Source organism: Coturnix japonica, chromosome 21 (genome assembly GCF_054131305.1).
Source record: "Coturnix japonica strain WE chromosome 21, WE-NBRP24, whole genome shotgun sequence".
NCBI lineage: Eukaryota > Metazoa > Chordata > Aves > Galliformes > Phasianidae > Coturnix > Coturnix japonica.
The window spans coordinates 780,532-787,663 of NC_140683.1; positions in this window are offsets into that span (position 1 = coordinate 780,532).

Sequence of the window (7,132 nt, forward strand, 5' to 3'; positions counted from 1 at the left end):
GATCTATGGGGCAGGAGCTGTTGTGGGGCTGATAGGGGTTAGATCTATGGGGCAGGAGCTACTGTGGGGCTGATGTTGGTCTGATCTATGGGGCAGGAGCTGCTGCGGGGCTGATTTGGGTAAGATCTATGGGGCAGGAGCTGCTGTGCGACAGATGTGGGTCAGATCTATGGGGCAGGTGCTGCTGTGCGACATATGTGGGTCAGATCTATGGGGCAGGATCTGCTGTGGGGCTGATGTGGGAAAGATCTATGGGGCAGGAGATGCTTTGGGGCAGATGTGGGTCAGATCTATGTGGCAGGAGTTGCTGTGGGGCTGATGTGGGTTAGATCTATTGGGCAGGAGCTGTTGTGGGGCTGATAGGGGTTAGATCTATGGGGCAGGAGCTGCTGTGGGGCTGATGTGGATTAGATCTATGGGGCAGGAGCTGTTGTGGGGCTGATGGGGGTCAGATCTATGGGGCAGGAGCTACTGTGGGGCTGATGTGGGTCAAATCAATGGGGCAGAGCTGCTCTTGGAAACATGTGGGTCAGATCTATGGGGCAGGAGCTGCTGTGGGGCTGATGTTGGTCTGATCTATGGGGCAGGAGCTGCTGTGCGACAGATGTGGGTCAGATCTATGGGGCAGGATCTGCTGTGGGGCTGATGTGGGAACGATCTATGGGGCAGGAGATGCTTTGGGGCAGATGTGGGTCAGATCTATGGGGCAGGAGTTGCTGTGGGGCAGATGTGGGTCAGATCTATGGTGTAGGAGCTGCTGTGGGGCTGATATGGGTCAGATTTATGGGGCAGGAGCTGCTGTGGTTAAGATCTATTTGGCAGGATCTGCTGTGAGGCAGATTTGGGTCAGATCTATGGGGCAGGAGCTGCAGTGGAGATGATGTAAGTCAGATCTATGGGGCAGGAGCTGCTGTGGGGCTACTGTGGGTTAGATCTATGGGGCAGGAGCTGTTGTGGGTCATATCTATTGGGCAGCAGCTGCTTTACATATGATGTGTGTCAGATCTATGGGGCCGGAGCTGCTGTGGGGCTGATGTGGGTCAGATCTATGGGGCAGAGCTGCTCTTGGGAACATGTGGGTCAGATCTATGGGGCAGGAGCTGCTGTGGGGCTGATGTGGGTCAGATCTATAGGGCAGGAGCTGCTGTGGGGCTGATGTGGGTCAGATCTATGGGGCAGGAGCTGCTGTGCGACAGATGTGGGTCAGATCTATGGGGCAGGATCTGCTGTGGGGCTGATGTGGGAAAGATCTATGGGGCAGGAGATGCTTTGGGGCAGATGTGGGTCAGATCTATGGGGCAGGAGTTGCTGTGGGGCTGATGTGGGTCAGATCCTTGGGGCTGAAGCTGCTGTGGGTCATATCTATTGGGCAGCAGCTGCTTTACATATGATGTGTGTCAGATCTATGGGGCAGGAGCTGTTGTGGGGCTGATTGGGGTCAGATCTATGGGGCAGGAGATGCTCTGGGGCTGATGGGGGTCAGATCTATGGGGCAGGAGCTACTGTGGGGCTGATGGGGGTCAGATCTATGGGGCAGGAGCTACTGTGGGGCTGATGTTGGTCTGATCTATGGGGCAGGAGCTGCTGTGCGACAGATGTGGGTCAGATCTATGGGGCAGAGCTGCTCTTGGGAACATGTGGGTCAGATCTATGGGGCAGGAGCTGCTGTGGTGCTGATGTGGGTCAGATCTATAGGGCAGGAGCTGCTGTGCGACAGATGTGGGTCAGATCTATGGGGCAGGAGCTGCTGTGGGGCTGATGTGGGTCAGATCCTTGGGGCTGAAGCTGCTGTGGGTCATATCTATTGGGCAGCAGCAGCTTTACATATGATGTGTGTCAGATCTATGCGGCAGGAGTTGCTGTGGGGCTGATGTGGGTTAGATCTATGGGGCAGGAGCTGTTGTGGGGCTGATGGGGGTCAGATCTATGGGGCAGGATCTGCTGTGGTGCTGATGTGGGTCAGATCTATAGGGCAGGAGCTGCTGTGTGGCTGATGTGGGTCAGATCCTTGGGGCTGAAGCTGCTGTGGGTCATATCTATTGAACAGCAGCTGCTTTACATATGATGTGTGTCAGATCTATGGGGCAGGAGCTGCTGTGGGGCTGATGTGGGTTAGATCTATGGGGCAGGAGCTGTTGTGGGGCTGATGGCTGTCAGATCTATGGGGCAGGAGCTGCTGTGGGGCTGATAGGGGTCAGATCTATGGGGCAGGAGCTACTGAGGGGCTGATGTTGGTCTGATCTATGGGGCAGGACCTGCTGTGCGACCGATGTGGGTCAGATCTATGGGGCAGGTGCTGCTGTGCGACATATGTGGGTCAGATCTATGGGGCAGGATCTGCCGTGGGGCTGATGTGGGAAAGATCTATTGGGCAGGAGATGCTTTGGGGCAGATGTGGGTCAGATCTATGGAGCAGGAGTTGCTGTGGGGCTGATGTGGGTCAGATCCTTGGGGCTGAAGCTGCTGTGGGTCATACCTATTGGGCAGCAGCTGCTTTACATATGATGTGTGTCAGATCTATGGGGCAGGAGCTGTTGTGGGGCTGATGGGGGTCAGATCTATGGGGCAGGAGCTGCTGTGGGGCTGATGTTGGTCTGATCTATTAGGCAGGAGCTGCTGCGGGGCTGATTTGGGTCAGATCTATGGGGCAGGAGCTACTGTGTGGCTGATGTTGGTTTGATCTATGGGTCAGGAGCTGTTGTGGGGCTGATGGGGGTCAGATCTATGGGGCAGGAGCTACTGTGGGGCTGATGTGGGTCAAATCAATGGGGCAGAGCTGCTCTTGGGAACATGTGGGTCAGATCTATGGGGCAGGAGCTGCTGTGGGGCTGATGTGGGTCAGATCTATAGGGCAGGAGCTGCTGTGCGACAGATGTGGGTCAGATCTATGGGGCAGGAGCTGCTGTGGGGCTGATGTGGGTCAGATCCTTGGGGCTGAAGCTGCTGTGGGTCATATCTATTGGGCAGCAGCTGCTTTACATATGATGTGTGTCAGATCTATTGGGCAGGAGCTGCTGTGGGGCTGATTTGTGTTAGATCTATGGGGCAGGAGCTGTTGTGGGGCTGATGGGGGTCAGATCTATGGGGCAGGAGCTGCTGTGGGGCTGATGGGGGTCAGATCTATGGGGCAGGAGCTACTGTGGGGCTGATGGGGGTCAGATCTATGGGGCAGGAGCTACTGTGGGGCTGATGTGGGTCAGATCTATAGGGCAGGAGCTGCTGTGCGACAGATGTGGGTCAGATCTATGGGGCAGGAGCTGCTGTGGGGCTGATGTTGGTCAGATCCTTGGGGCTGAAGCTGCTGTGGGTCATATCTATTGGGCAGCAGCTGCTTTATATATGATGTGTGTCAGATCTATGGGGCAGGAGCTGCTGTGGGGCTGATGTGGGTTAGATCTTTGGGCAGGAGCTGTTGTGGGGCTGATGTTGGTCTGATCTATGGGGCAGGAGCTACTGTGGGGCTGATGTGGGTCAAATCAATGGGGCAGAGCTGCTCTTGGGAACATGTGGGTCAGATCTATGGGGCAGGAGCTGCTGTGGGGCTGATGTTGGTCAGATTTATGGAGCAGGAGCTGCTGTGTTGCAGATGTGGGTCAGGTCTATGGTGCAGGAGCTGCTGTGGGGCAGATGTAGGGCTTATCTATGGGGCAGGAGCTGCTGTGAGGCTGATGGGTGTTAGATCTATGGGGAGGAGCTGCTGTGGTGCAGATGTGGGTCAGAGCTATGGGGCAGGAGCTGCTGTGCGACAGATGTGGGTCAGATCTATGGTGTAGGAGCTGCTGTGTGGCAGACGTGGGTCAGATCTATGGGGCAGGAGCTGTTGTGGGGCTGATGTGGGTCAGATCCTTGGGGCTGAAGCTGCTGTGGGTCATATCTATTGGGCAGCAGCTGCTTTACATATGATGTGTGTCAGATCTATGGGGCAGTAGCTGCTGTGGGGCTGATGTGGATTAGATCTATGGGGCAGGAGCTGTTGTGGGGCTGATGGGGGTCAGATCTATGGGGCAGGAGCTGCTGTGGGGCTGATGGTGGTCAGATCTATGGGGCAGGAGCTACTGTGGGGCTGATGGGGGTCAGATCTATGGGGCAGGATCTACTGTGGGGCTGATGTTGGTCTGATCTATGGGCAGGAGCTGCTGTGCGACAGATGTGGGTCAGATCTATAGGGCAGGTGCTGCTGTGCGACATATGTGGGTCAGATCTATGGGGCAGGATCTGCTTTGGGGCTGATGTGGGTCAGATCTATGGGGCAGGAGATGGTGTGTGGCAGATGTGGGTCAGATCTATGGTGTAGGAGCTGCTGTGGGGCTGATGTGTGTCAGATCTATGGGGCAGGAGCTGTTGTGGGTCAGATCTATTGGGCAGCAGCTTCTTTACATATGATGTGTGTCAGATCTATGGGGCCGGAGCTGCTGTGGGGCTGATGTGGGTTAGATCTATGGGGCAGGAGCTGCTGTGCGACAGATGTGGGTCAGATCTATGGGGCAGAGCTGCTCTTAGGAACATGTGGGTCAGATCTATGGGGCAGGAGCTGCTGTGGGGCTTATGTGGGTCAGATCTATAGGGCAGGAGCTGCTGTGGGGCTGATGTGGGTCAGATCTATGGGGCAGGAGCTGCTGTGCGACAGATGTGGGTCAGATCTATGGGGCAGGAGCTGCTGTGGGGCTGATGTGGGTCAGATCCTTGGGGCTGAAGCTGCTGTGGGTCATATTTATTGGGCAGCAGCTGCTTTACATATGATGTGTGTCAGATCTATGGGGCAGGAGCTGCTGTGGGGCTGATGTGGGTTAGATCTATTGGGCACGAGCTGTTGTGGGGCCGATGGGGGTCAGATCTATGGGGCAGGAGATGCTCTGGGGCTGATGGGGGTCAGATCTATGGGGCAGGAGCTACTGTGGGGCTGATGTTGGTCTGATCTATGGGGCAGGAGCTGCTTTGCGACAGATGTGGGTCAGATCTATGGGGCAGAGCTGCTCTTGGGAACATGTGGATCAGATCTATGGGGCAGGAGCTGCTGTGGTGCTGATGTGGGTCAGATCTATAGGGCAGGAGCTGCTGTGCGACAGATGTGGGTCAGATCTATGGGGCAGGAGCTGCTGTGGGGCTGATGTGTGTCAGATCTATGGGGCTGAAGCTGCTGTGGGTCATATCTATTGGGCAGCAGCTACTTTAAATATGATGTGTGTCAGATCTATGGGGCAGGAGCTGCTGTGGGGCTGATGTGGGTTAGATCTACGGGGCAGGAGGTGCTGCGGGGCAGATTTGGGTCAGATCTATGGGGCAGGAGCTGCTGTGGGGCTGATGGGGGTCAGATCTATGGGGCAGGTGCTGCTGTGCGACATATGTTCGTCAGATCTATGGGGCAGGATCTGCTGTGGGGCTGATGTGGGAAAGATCTATGGGGCAGGAGATGCTTTGGGGCAGATGTGGGTCAGATCTATGGGGCAGGAGATGCTTTGGGGCAGATGTGGGTCAGATCTATGGGGCAGGAGTTTCTGTGGGGCTGATGTGGGTCAGATCCTTGGGGCTGAAGCTGCTGTGGGTCATATCTATTGGGCAGCAGCTGCTTTACATATGATGTGTGTCAGATCTATGGGGCAGGAGCTGCTGTGGGGCTGATGTGGGTTAGATCTATGCGGCAGGAGCTGTTGTGGGGCTGATGGGGGTCAGATCTATGGGGCAGGAGCTACTGTGGGGCTGATGGGGGTCAGATCTATGGGGCAGGAGCTACTGTGGGGCTGATGTGGGTCAGATCTATGGGGCAGGAGCTGCTGTGCGACAGATGTGGGTCAGATCTATGGGGATGGAGCTGCTGTGGGGCTGATGTGGGTCAGATCCTTGGGGCTGAAGCTGCTCTGGGTCATATCTATTGGGCAGCAGCTGCTTTATATATGATGTGTGTCAGATCTATGGGGCAGGAGCTGCTGTGGGGCTGATGTGGGTTAGATCTACGGGGCAGGAGCTGCTGCGGGGCAGATTTGGGTCAGATCTATGGGGCAGGAGCTGCTGTGGGGCTGATGGGGGTCAGATCTATGGGGCAGGTGCTGCTGTGCGACATATGTTCGTCAGATCTATGGGGCAGGATCTGCTGTGGGGCTGATGTGGGAAAGATCTATGGGGCAGGAGATGCTTTGGGGCAGATGTGGGTCAGATCTATGGGGCAGGAGATGCTTTGGGGCAGATGTGGGTCAGATCTATGGGGCAGGAGATGCTTTGGGGCAGATGTGGGTCAGATCTATGGGGCAGGAGTTGCTGTGGGGCTGATGTGGGTCAGATCCTTGGGGCTGAAACTGCTGTGGGTCATATCTATTGGGCAGCAGCTGCTTTACATATGATGTGTGTCAAATCTATGGGGCAGGAGCTGCTGTGGGGCTGATGTGGGTTAGATCTATGGGGCAGGAGCTGTTGTGGGGCTGATGTTGGTCTGATCTATGGGGCAGGAGCTACTGTGGGGCTGATGTGGGTCAAATCAATGGGGCAGAGCTGCTCTTGGGAACATGTGGGTCAGATCTATGGGGCAGGAGCTGCTGTGGGGCTGATGTGTGTCAGATCTATGGGGCAGGAGCTACTGTGGGGCTGATGGGGGTCAGATCTATGGGGCAGGAGCTACTGTGGGGCTGATGTTGGTCTGATCTATGGGCAGGAGCTGCTGTGCGACAGATGTGGGTCAGATCTATGGGGCAGGTGCTGCTGTGCAACATATGTGGGTCAGATCTATGGGGCAGGAGCTGTTGTGGGGCTGATATGGGTCAGATCTATGGGGCAGGAGCTACTGTGGGGCTGATGTTGGTCTGATCTATGGGGCAGGAGCTGCTGCGGGGCTGATTTGGGTCAGATCTATGGGGCAGGAGCTGCTGTGGGGCTGATGTGGGTCAGATTTATGGAGCAGGAGCTGCTGTGTTGCAGATGTGGGTCAGATCTATGGTGCAGGAGCTGCTGTGGGGCAGATGTAGGGCTTATCTTTGGGGCAGGAGCTGCTGTGAGGCTGATGGGTGTTAGATCTATGGGGAGGAGCTGCTGTGGTGCAGATGTGGGTCAGAGCTATGGGGCAGGAGCTGCTGTGCGACAGATGTGGGTCAGATCTATGGTGTAGGAGCTGCTGTGTGGCAGATGTGGGTCAGATCTATGGGGC